Source organism: Mustela erminea, chromosome 15 (genome assembly GCF_009829155.1).
Source record: "Mustela erminea isolate mMusErm1 chromosome 15, mMusErm1.Pri, whole genome shotgun sequence".
Taxonomy (NCBI): Eukaryota; Metazoa; Chordata; class Mammalia; order Carnivora; family Mustelidae; genus Mustela; species Mustela erminea.
In genome coordinates, this window is record NC_045628.1 from 77,742,112 (window position 1) to 77,754,329 (window position 12,218).

At 38.7% G+C, this 12,218-nt stretch overlaps 2 protein-coding genes across 6 annotated transcripts in view; both read left to right on the forward strand.

Annotated features, from left to right (window-relative positions):
* LOC116574510 (ral guanine nucleotide dissociation stimulator-like) overlaps positions 1-12,218 on the forward strand; it is a 492,075-nt gene that overhangs the window by 173,859 nt on the left and 305,998 nt on the right. The gene's annotated exons all lie outside the window — the stretch shown is intronic.
* Positions 1-12,218, forward strand: part of LOC116574516 (ubiquitin carboxyl-terminal hydrolase 12) — a 102,728-nt gene that overhangs the window by 39,602 nt on the left and 50,908 nt on the right. The gene's annotated exons all lie outside the window — the stretch shown is intronic.

The window sequence follows — 12,218 nt, forward strand, 5'->3', positions numbered from 1 at the left end:
TGTTCAGGAACTTGTTGTTTTTTTCTCCATGTATTTGTGATATTTTGGTTTTGTTTTCTTCTTATAATTGCTCTTTAGTCACACTGTTATGGTTGGAAAAAAAGACTTGATATGATTTTAGTTTTCTTACTTTAATTATTAAGACTTGCATGGTTAAAATCTGTTTTTGAGACTGTTTCATGAATACTTGAGAAAATTGTCTATTCTTCTTTTGGATGGAATGTTCTATATGTGTTTATTAAGTTCATCTAATCGTATGTGTTGATTAAGGCTGTTATTTCCTTACTGTTTTTTTTTTCTTTTTTTTCTTTTTTGGTCTGGGTTATATAACCATTGATGTAAATGGACTATTAAAGTCCTTCACTATCGTATTGCTGTCAGTTTCTCCCTTTAGGTTTGTTAATATTAGCCTTATATATTTAGGTACTCCTGTGTTGGGTCCATAAATATTTCCGAATGTTGTATTTTCTTGTTGGATTGATTTCTTTATTTTTATGTAATATCAGGTCCCTGTGTTTAAAGGCTATTTTGCTTGATATCCCACCTACCTTTTAGTTTTCATTTGTATGGTATATATATTTTCATCCCTTCACTTTCATTGTATGGTCTTATGTCAGAAGTAAATTTCTTTCGGCAGCATATACATAGGTTGTGTGTATGTGTGTTTAATTCTTTCAGTCACTCTGTCTTTTGGTTGGAGAATTTTGGCCATTTATATTTAAAGTAACTAGTGGTAGGTATGTACTTATTGCCATTTTGTAAATTGTTTTTTGGATGTTTTGTACCTCCTCACTTCTTTCTATGTTTTTTTGTTCTCTTCCCTGTTTTGATGACTTTCTGAAGTGTTATGCTTAGAATACTTTCCCATTATCTTTTGTGTACCTACTGTAGGTTTTTACTTCACTTTTACCTGAGACTCACTTGTAAGAGCCCATATATAGAACAGTCTGTTTTAAAGGTAATGGGAAGTTAGTTTTGAATGCATTCTAAAGCTGCAATTTTTACTTCTTCTCCCGTTTTATTTTTTATTATTATTATTTTTTTATATTTTATTTATTTATTTGAGGGAGAGAGATCACAAGTAGGCAGAGAGGCTGGCAGAGAGAGAGAGAGAGGAGGAAGCAGGCTCCCCGCTGAGCAGAGAGCCCAATCGGGACTCGATCCCAGGACCCTGAGACCATGACCCGAGCCGAAGGCAGTGGCTTAACCCACTGAGCCACGCAGGCGCCCCTATGTTTTATATTTTCGATGTCACATTTTACATCTTTTTATTTTGTGTATTGTTTAATTACTGAAGTTTTATTTAGTTTTTATTACTTCTTTTAATCTTATACTAGCTTTGTAAGTGATCATTTTCACTACTTTTATTGTTTATTTACTTACACCAGTAAGATTTTTACTTTACTATGTTTTCTTGTTACTAATTAGTGCCTTTCTACTCCCCTACCCTCCATCTTGAAGAAGTCCTTTTAACAGTTCTTGTAAGGTTCATTTAGTAATAAATTCCTTTAGCTATTGCTTGTTTGGAAGACTCTTGCCTCTCCTTGAGTTCTAGATGATAACCTTGTTGGATAGAGTTCGTGGTTGAAAGTTTTTTTCCTTTCATATTTCACTATGGATATATCATTCCACTCCCTCTGGCCTGCAAATAAATCTCCTTCACATGGTTTAGGTGTTTTTCAATCTGCTGCTTTTGCCCTGGGTCTGGGAATGAATGAGTCTGCACACAACCTCTCTAAGAGCAGAGTCTTTGTTTCCTACAGCCCTGTTTTTCTTCTGAATGTAAGCCGCACTGGTTTTCCAAATCAGATGTTTAAGGGTTTGTGTCTCTGGTACAGAGGGCCAGGTGCTTGAAGGAAAGCTCAGTGCTGAGCCAAGGGCTCAGGTACTTGAAGGAAAGCTCCGTATTTGTGAGATCTCTCTCAGCTCCTTCTGATTGTGGATCATGATACCAGGGGTGGGGTTTTTGGAAAGATAGTGTCTCTGCCTCTATTTCCCTTCTTGATGTGGCCTTTTTTATCCTCTGTTGTAGAGGATTTGTTCAGCTAATTTTCATCCCCCCGCCCCCCCCCAGTTGTTGCATATTAGCTGTAGATTGGTTTTGTCTATGGAAGGAAGTGAGTTCAGGATTCTCCCACTAGACCAACTTCAACTGTCTCAGTTTTGTCAATTGTTGGTTGGTGCTTGTTATGTTGTCTTGATGGATTAAACTTTTTTATTAGTATGTAATGTTCTTTGTCTCTTATCTTCCCCTCCCCCCTAGCTTTACTGAGATATCAACATATGACATATAGAAGTTTAAGGTGGTAATATGATACCTGTGTGGGACGCCTGGGTGGCTCAGTTGGTTAAGCAGCTGCCTTCGGCTCAGGTCATGATCCCAGCGTCCTGGGATCGAGTCCCACATCGGGCTCCTTGCTCCGCAGGGAGCCTGTTTCTCCCTCTGCCTCTGCCTTCCACTCTGTCTGCCTGTGCTTGCTCTCACTCTCTCTCTCTCTGACAAATAAATAAATAAAATCTTAAAAAAAAAAAAATGATACCTGTGTGTATTGCAAAATGATTGCCACCTGAAGATTAGTTACCACCTCCCACTCTGCACATAATTGCCGTGTGTGTGTGTGTGTGTGTGTATGTATGTATGTGTGTGTTGATAACATTTAAGATCTACTTTCTTAGATCTTTCAAGTATATAATACAGAATTGTCCTAAGTTTTTTTGGGTGTATTTCACACACAATGTAACGTTGGTTTCAGGTTTACATATAACTTTTTTTGACTTAAAAATCTATTTTGTCTGATAATAGCTTTCTTCCCTCTGGCCCTTTTTTAGTTACCATTTGCAGACATCCTATAGTTAGATTTTTTGTTTTGTTTTGTTTTTTGTTAAGACTTTAACAAAAAGGGGAAGGGTCAGAGGGAGAAGCAGACTCCTTGCAGAGCAGGGAGTCTGATGTGGGACTCGATCCCAGGACTCCAGGATCATGACCTGCACCGAAGGCAGTCTCTTAACCAAGTGAGTCACTCAGGCACCCCAGATCATGTTTTTATCTGTTCTGCCAGTCTACCAGTTAGAGAGCTGAAGCCATTTGCATTGAAAAGTAATTGCTGATAAGGAAGGAATTCTGCATTTAGGTATTTGTTTTCTATGTGGTTTCTTTCATTCTTTTATTGTTCTTTAATCTCTCTGGTAGTGCCTTTTTGGTATTTACTGCATTTCTTTTAATGTACCATTTTGATTCCCTTCTTTTCTGTATACTCCTTAGTTTTTTCTTAGTTTTCTTTAGTGTCAGAATTAGTGTCTTAAACTTACAACAACTTAGTTTGAATAGCAGTTCAGTTCAGTTTCAGGAGTACACAAACATTCTGTGCCTGTACATCCCTGTCCCTCCACCTTTATATAGTTGTCACAGACTACATCTGTACGTTGTGCACATCTTAACACAAATCTCTATTTATTGTTTAATGTGTTTTTTAAATCCTATATAAAGAAAAGGGGAGTTAAAAGCAAAAAGTACAGTAATACTGGCTATTGTATTTACCAGTGTTCTTTATTTCATTATATGGCTTTGAGTGATTTCCCTAGCCTTTTTTTTTCTTTTTTTTTTCCCCATCTTCGCCCAAAGGATTCCTAGTATTTTCTTGGAGGTCAGGTCCACTAGTAATGAATCCCCTTGAGGCCTGTCTTGGAATGTCCTAATTCTTCATTCCTGAAAGATACACTTTTTCTTTTTCAGCACTTTAAAACCTGTCATCCCTCTGTTGAAAAAGCAGCTCCTAATCTTACTGTGGATCCCTAGTATGTGATGAGTTGTTTCTTTCTTGCTGATTTTAAGGTTTTTCTGTCTTTGTCCTTTGGCAGTTTGATTGTTACGGGTGGATTTCTTTGAGGTTTTTCTGCTTGGAATTTGTTGAATTCCTTGGATATGTGGATTCAGGCCTTTCATCAAATTTGGGAGGTTTGCAGCCATTTTTACCTTCAGATTTGTTTATTTTACTGCTTGCTTCTTTTCCCCCATCCTGTTGTCTTTGAGGATTCTCCTAATGTACACGTTGATATGTTTGATGGTGTCATATGGGGCCCTCCGTTGATTTTTCTGTATTCTTTTTTCATTGATTCTTCAGCCTGGTTAATTTTAATTTCCTTATTCATACAGCATTCTCTTGATATCCTTTATTAGTTCTTTGGGCATATTTAAGACCATTGATTTAATACCTTAGTAATTCTTAACATCTAGCATTCCTCAGGGATAGTTTTTATCAGCTTCTTTTTCTCCTCTCAAAGTGCTGTGGTTTCCTGTTTCTTTGTATGCTTTGTAACTTTTTAAAACAGATTTTTATTTATTTATTTGGCTGAGAGAGACACAGTGAGAGAGGGAACACAAGAAGGGGGAGTGGGAGAGGGGAAAGCAGGCTTCCCTCGGAGCAGAGAGCCTGATGTGGGACTGGATCCCAGGGCCAAAGGCGGATGCTTAATTAATGAGCCACCCAGGCATCCCATTTGATACCTTTTTGTTGAGAACTGGACCATTTGAATATTACGTTGTGGAGACTTGGGAATCAGATTCTCCCCTTTCTCAGTGATTGCTGTTGAGGGTTGCTGTCATCTCTTTGTGTGGTGACTTTTCCAAAATGACTTTGCAAAACCTGTGTTCTTTGCTTTGTGTGATTACTGCAGTTTCTTTTACGTTATATTTGGTCAGCTTGTGACCTGGCAGAGATTTACTTAAATGTCTAGGTCTTCCCTCCCACCACCCAAAAAATCCAGAAAGGGAAGTTCATGCAGCCCAGGAGGGTGGAAACAAACGCAGGTGTCTCTGTTGTTTCCCTAGGCTGCCTCCAGTATGATAAGATACATAACCCTAATGTTAGGAGGGCAAGGTCCCCATTGCCCACCCTGGCACCAGCCAGCACTCGAGGCACATGGGCCCTATGCCTGCCTGGGCTGTGAGTCAGAGGGACAGGGGCTGTTTGCTGGTTCATGCACTCTACTCTCTGACCTGGGTTGAGTATCCTCTGTCTTCAGCAGCCACACCCCTGGTTGGTGTAAATGCTCTGAAATAGTTGATTCTCATGGGTTTCCATGATTTTGTGGAGGTATTGATCCCTGGAGCTTCAATTTTCTGTGACGTCACTCCACCCGTGGTTATATTTTGGACATGCTGTGGTGGCAGCTACAGTCAGTTCATGTCTGTGTTTGAGAAAACTATTTAAGTTTGATGATATTTTTACTTTTTATTAGGGTGAGCAGGAGTACATTTAGCCTCTAGAATCTGGAGTATGAACTCTGTTGTAGTAACAGTAACTCAGGAAATAATTTTTATTTTCCTTCAATTTAATAATACCTTGTCTCTATATAGTGATTTTTGTCACAGGAATGTGACAGGCTTTACAAATAGGTCATTATTTGTAAAAATGGAAGTGTTCACGTTTTTGTAAGTGGATAAGAACTGAACATGTGTTTTCTGATTTAGCATTATCATACAATCAGTTATCCTAGTCACGTGTCCAAAGTTGGCCTAGTACTGGTCCAGGGCTCCTTATTTTTTATAGAGCAAAATATTCTGTTCTATTATTTGGTAAAATAGAATAGAAAAATGATAAAAAGAATATGGTAGAGCTTAAAGTAATGTCACATTTCTTGTTATTTGTTTGACCAGAGTAGGTGAATCTCCACAGAGAGGCTGTAAAAACCAAATCTTAACCTTTTTTGTCATAAGTAAGGCACCATTAAGGGAGTTCAGGTATGGTTATATTTTAAATGTGTATCTGTACGTGAGAGTGTTGTATAATTTTCTCAGGAAAGTTTTTTTGGTATTGATATAAATAGGACTTGTAAAATTCAGTGTACTCACTCAAATTAAGCATGCCGTTATATGAAGCTTGGTCATATTGGAGAATTTTCTTTTTGATGTTCTTGTTAAGCTGACTGGAGGCTTGGCAGAGTAATTTGTGCTAAGCCCAGTGTCACCATCATAACTTTCTGACAGAGGTGAATTAAGGAGAGCGTTTTCAGTAACTCATTGTCTCGTGAACACTTAAGAGATTAAAGACGTGGATTTTTGTTGTTGTTGTTTTTGGCACCAAGTCAGTGTTATTACTTTCTCATTCTTTGACTGATTAAAAAGATTTAAAAATGAATCTGAATCTTATTTTATTCTCTACATATCAATATTCTCTACAAATAACACATTTATTTGTGAAATATATAGCTAATCATTTCACTGAAGATGTTAGATCAAGTAATACAGAGATCATAGCTTTTAACATCTAATAGGAATATTGAGGTTCTAATGGATATGTGAACTTCTGGAGGTGAAAATTACCTGTCTGATGTTTTTTGGTTTGGTCATTTATCATTGAATTATAATGTTTCAGATATGTAACTTGCCTAGCTTCTGTCTCTTACATGGTGTGTTTGTGTATATATTACTGTTAGGTGGAAAGGATTATATAAGTGCAGGTCTGAGTAAAATGAAATTTGCAGTCATTTGGTCAGTGATTAATCATAGAATTGAATTTTCTGTAGTTGCTTAGATGGAGAATGTTACCTGTGTAACTTACATGTCGTGTATATGCCCTTGTGGCGGCTGCACAGGGAGTAAGCTGCTTTAATTCCTTCTGAAAAGAACTATATTCTTGAAAACTTTGAAAACTTGCCAGAAGTCTTCCCTGCTGGGTTGAAGATTTTTGGGGTGCTGTGGAAGGTAGAGGGAAGTTGGAGGTACACATGAACATGTACATATGCATCATTGGGTAAAAAGTTTATATGGCTTCTCCTTCTCCATGGAACTGGGACTTACAAAGAGGGCTTTCAGAAGACCTGTGATGGTAACAGAGGCCAGAGCCCTTCGGGAGTGTGATTGATTTCCAGAGGTTGGTAATTGGTTATATAGTAGTTCGGAGATACGAAGGTGTTTTGAGTTCTCCATTTGTGTTGGAGACCATCCCACCCTCTCTGTGTGCACCATTTATACCATGTGATATCTTGCCAGGGTTGGCTTTGCTTTGTGCTGATCTCGGATTCTCAGACAGTACTTGCCATCCTCTGTGACATGCTTCGAGGGGGCCTTGCCACTCTTGGGCCTGGCCCAATCTTAAGAAGCCCATGTACTTTCTGTGGAGCATGTTTTCTCTTTGATGGCCGAGTTAAAACCAGAGGAGGCCACTGTAGAGGTCCTAGACCAAGATTCTTAGAATGATGGTGCACCAGTGTGGAGTGTCCAGATACTTTCTCAGTTATTTTGGCAATGTCAGTCTCTTGGGGAGTTGATCTGAAGTTGGGACTAAGAAGGAGTAAAGAAACTATTGGTTTAGTGCCTACTGTGCCAGACATTGTTCTAAATATTCTATACGTTTTTTAGAAACAGGGCATAATAAGTATGGGTTTTTTCGTCTGCCCTGTTTTCCACATTTGGAAATTGGAGCACAAGGGTGTGAACTCTATTGCCTTAAGTTCACATCGTGATTGTGAATCCATGTTGCTGCTGTCTTAGAATTATAACATTTTAGATTCGCAGTAGATGCCATAAATCTGGTCTCTCTTACCTTGCTGATGAGAAAAGCAAGGCAGAGTGATTCTGGACGGTGACACTGTGCTTAGCTCCTACTAGGCCAGGAAGGCAGGCCTCCTGCTTAGTCCATGGCACAGCCAGCATTTGGAATGGTTAAGGGTCTACTCATATTCTCTGGGCTCTTGTTTCACCAGCCTGTAAAGCTAGAATCGAAGTACCTCTGAAGGAAAATTCAAGGCTTGGCTCTTTTAGTTACATCTGTTTATGAAGCCTTTCCCCAGTTCTGCAGCTCCCAGAGTCATTCCTGTCCTGATAGCCTATAGTACATACTGCATACTAACATAATTTGACATTTGTTTTCCCCTCTGTAACTTTAAATTTATTTACAATCATTTTCTATCTGGTTTCATGAAAAACCAGTTTTTATTCATTGTATACTCCTCAGTTGGATCATGACTTCATGATTCTTTCTTACCCTTTAAAATCTTTGGTAGCACTGTATATATCAAAACTTCTTTTATTTAAACTCACAAGGGAGGGGTGCCTGGGTGGCTCAGTCAGTTAAGCATCTGCCTTCTGCTTGGGTCATGATCCCAGGGTCCTGGGATTGAGCCACACATCAGGCTCCCTGCTGAGCAGGGAGTCTGCTTCTCCCTCTCTCTTCCTTTCTGCTCTCTTTCTCAAATAAATAAAATCTTCAAAAAGATTAAAAAAATTAACTCACAGTGGAAATAGGTTTTATAGTTAGATCTAATATACACGTACTTAATTATTGGAATAAACGTTTCACACACCATTGTTCACTCATAAAGAGATATACCATGACCTCTTCTGTTTTACTGAAAAAGCAAATGGTAGATCCAAATGGTAGAGACACTGATTTCACTGTCCACTAAATGGGTATTACAATTTGACAGTCATGTTCTACCACTTTTTGCACAGGACTGGGGAGAAAGTAGATACTCAGATACTTGGTGAATTTCACCTTTTATGAAAGACTGTTTTGAGATGATTTTTATGATGCCTGTGGAAAAAAATTTTTTTTAATACAGATTTTTGTTGTCGCTGATACAGTTTCAGGGACACAGTATCTTCCAGGAGAACAGGTGTGGGCTTTTAGCCTTTCGTTCTTTTCCATTCTCTGGGTTAAAATATTTGCTTCTTGTATCATCTCTATTTTGGATTTATCCTTTCACTGCTCAAATTCGCTTTGTCTCTTTGTGTTCATATCCTCATTTGGGCTCTTCCTGTGCCTTTAGAATTTTTCCTAGTTTTACCAAGGTCACTTGATTGTCTCCTCTTTGGGAAGCCTTTGCTGCCTGTTTGGCAGTTCTCCTTTGGGTACTGACCTGGTGTGACCCTCCAGTGTTACACTCGGAATGATAAACACTGGATTCAAAGATATGATTTGAAACAGAAGAGTGGGAAAAATGGATTTTATCATATTTGTTTTAAACAGAAAGATGTCTGGGAACTAATTGTTCACTGTTTCAAGAAGTTTCAAGAAGTAATCTTGATAAGTATATTTTCTAGGTAGTAGATATTCATCTTTTTACAATTTACTGTTTTTTAATTTCTTGCTCAAATGTAATAATGTGTTGTCTTGTGTCTTTCTCATAATGGCAGAGTGGATGGTGGTCAGAGAGGGTGTGGTTTCCGTGATTGACCATGTAAAAATTATTTAACCAGAAACAGCCTCCCCCCGGGTTCTTTTGTTTTTTCCTTTTTGCAGGTGGTATCTTCAGAATGATAGATCAAAGACAGCCTTATAGAACTTACTCTTCTTTTACTTGGATGGTTATTTTTTGGCATGAAAAAGAAGCATTGCTTAGCTTTCTAAGAATTCATAGTAGGCAGGTCGAAGGAGACACTTACTCCACGACCTGCAAATTCTTGGATTGGATGACTGTTTCTGGGGATGTAATAATATATCCTACCTTTTCTTCAGAACTTGATGTTTGGTCTTTAATAGACTCTCCAAACTTTTTTCCTTAATGTCTTAATGAGATCAGAAGAACCAATAGATTCACACATTGCTAGACACATGGGGATGGGAGGTACTGTAGATTTTGAGGTCTTACTGATTAGATAACCAAGGTCCAGAGAGAGAAGCATTTTGCCTCAAGTTGTTTCAGCTAGTTAGTGAGAAGGCCGGGACCAGAGAGACCCAAGTCTGTACCTTTCCTAGGTCAGTGCCATAATAGTGTACCATGGTCTTGCTGCAGCAGCTCCCCAACTGATCCAACCCATTCTTCCATGAAATATTTTCTGTAAAACAACATTTCCTGTTTTTAATAAAAATGTTAGTTTGAATTTCTAGCATTATATTGACAGGAATATTGACTAAAAAATACTACCCAGGGAGCCTGGGTGGCTTTGTCAGTTAGGTGTCCAACTCTTAAGTCTCAGTTCAGGTCTTGATCTCAGTGTCATGAGTTCAAGCCCCACTTCGGGCTCCATTTAAGAAAAAGAAAAAATATTAATTACTATTAACCTGGATTCTTAGGCCTAGCCGTTGAGTTTTTCTCTTTTCCGACTAATTATCTTATTAAGACTTTCTCTTCTTGGCGGGTAGTACAGGGATTTTCCGTAAAGCTCAGCTCCACGTGTGCATAGCCTCCGTCATTATCAGCGTCCCCCGCCAGACTGGTACTTTTTGACATAACTGATGAACTGCACTGAAATATCGTGATCACCTCAAGTCCAAGTTTATGATACTGTTTACTTTTTGTATACAGCCTAAAGAAACGTATAATGACCTAGTCATCATTACAGTATTATACAGAATATTGTCAGTGCCCTAAAAATCCTCTGTGCTCTGCCTGTTCATCTGTCCTTCTCCCCAAATTCCAGTTTTTTTACTGCCTTCTATAGTTACCATTGAGTTTTTAGTTTTAATTATTGTAGCCTTTATATTTAGAAGTTTTTAATTTTTTTTTAAGGATTTTATTTATTTATTTGACAGACAGAGATCACAAGTTGGCAGAGAGGCAGGCAGAGAGAGGAAGGGAAGCAGGCTCCCTGCTGAGCAGAGAGCCTGATGCTGGGCTCCATCCCAGGACCCTGAGATCATGAGCTGAGCTGAAGGCAGAGGCCTTAACCCACTGAGCCACCCAGGCGCCCCTATATTTAGAAGTTTGATTCAGTTCTTTTAAAAAAAACCTGCATCAGCCTTGAGTCTCATCTCTGTTCTTATAATCAAGCAATTTTTATTTCTTGGCACATATTAAGCATTTGTTTTGTATCCTGTCTGAAATATTCTGGTATTTAGTATTTTGAGAGTCTAATTTTGCGGTCTGTGTTTCTGCTGGCTTTTATTCATAGCGCTTTATTTTCTTGTTTTGTGTATGTGTGTATGAGTTTTGATTGTGAACTCAAATCTCTTGGAGTTTTATTTGTGGGAATTTTTTGTGGGGTGGATTAACTTCAATTCCCAGAGTGAACTTGTAATTCTGTTGGTTGCCAGGTGAAGAGGGCACCATCAACTCAGGGTCTCTTTGAATTACATTATCTGCTTGAGTGGTTTGGTTTAAGATCATACAGCTTGTGTGGATTTGGGTTACAGTCTTTCATTAGGGTCAACTTGGGGTTATGAATTTTTGAAGCTATCTTCCACCCCCAGTGCCAAGCATGGGTCACGCATGTTCCCTTGTTGCCTTTTGTGGTACAGGATTATTTCTTGCTCCCCCTGACATGAAGATCAGCCCTTTGGGAATCTTAGTGTCACGCTCAGGTCTTTTGTTGGCCTGCCTGTCATCCCAAGTTTTAGGTTTCCCTGCACTCTCTTTCATTCAGCTGTCAGAAAAGAGTATAAAGGTCACTAGTGTTGACACATACCCTCACTGTAAAATCTCTCTTTGGCATTTGGCCTGTCTCCCAGGGTTCTCCCATCATTTTGTTTTTTGTTCTCTGTGGATTCCTCATTTTCTCACCAGCTCAGTAAATTACTAATTTTTTTTTTAATTTTTTTTAAAATTTTATTTATTTATTTGAAAGACAGAGATCACGAGCAGGCAGAGAAGGAGGCAGAGAGAGAGAGAGTGGAGGAAGCAGGCTGTCTGCCGAACAGAGAGCCCGATGCGGGGCTCGATCCCAGGACCCTGGGATCACGACCTGAGCCGAAGGCAGAGGCTTTAACCCACTGAGCCACGCAGGCACCCCTAAATTACTAATTTTTTAATACTAAAATTCATCCACCTCATTGTTCTCATCAGGAGAGTCATGGATACATCATTGCTTCTTTATGATGAATTCTGTAGTAATAGGTACTGACTCTAAAGTAATCTTTTGTATAAGTTACAAAAATGGAGACAACAATCAGAAAAGAATGTCTTCTTCTTTCTCTGTGTGTCATGTACTTATACAATAAGAATCCTGATACCTATGAAAGCTTTAGAGCAGAAATTCTAATCTGAGCATGCCAACATTTCTTTCCTTAATTTGGGAAAGCAACACTGATGCAATAAACCACTGTTAATTGTAGTGGGATCATATTTCTCAAGTGTTGTAAGGATGGAGAATTGTTCAGAGCCATTATTATTGAATATTGACTTGTTCTAGGTTCAGTTTAAACCCTGAGGTTGCTGGTTGACCATTATTTGAAACGATAGGGTTTGTCAACCTTCTACAACATCCTCAAGGGATGACATTGAGAACTCTTTTGATGATACTAAAAATTCTACAGCAAACATTTGGCTTGGTGGCTCTT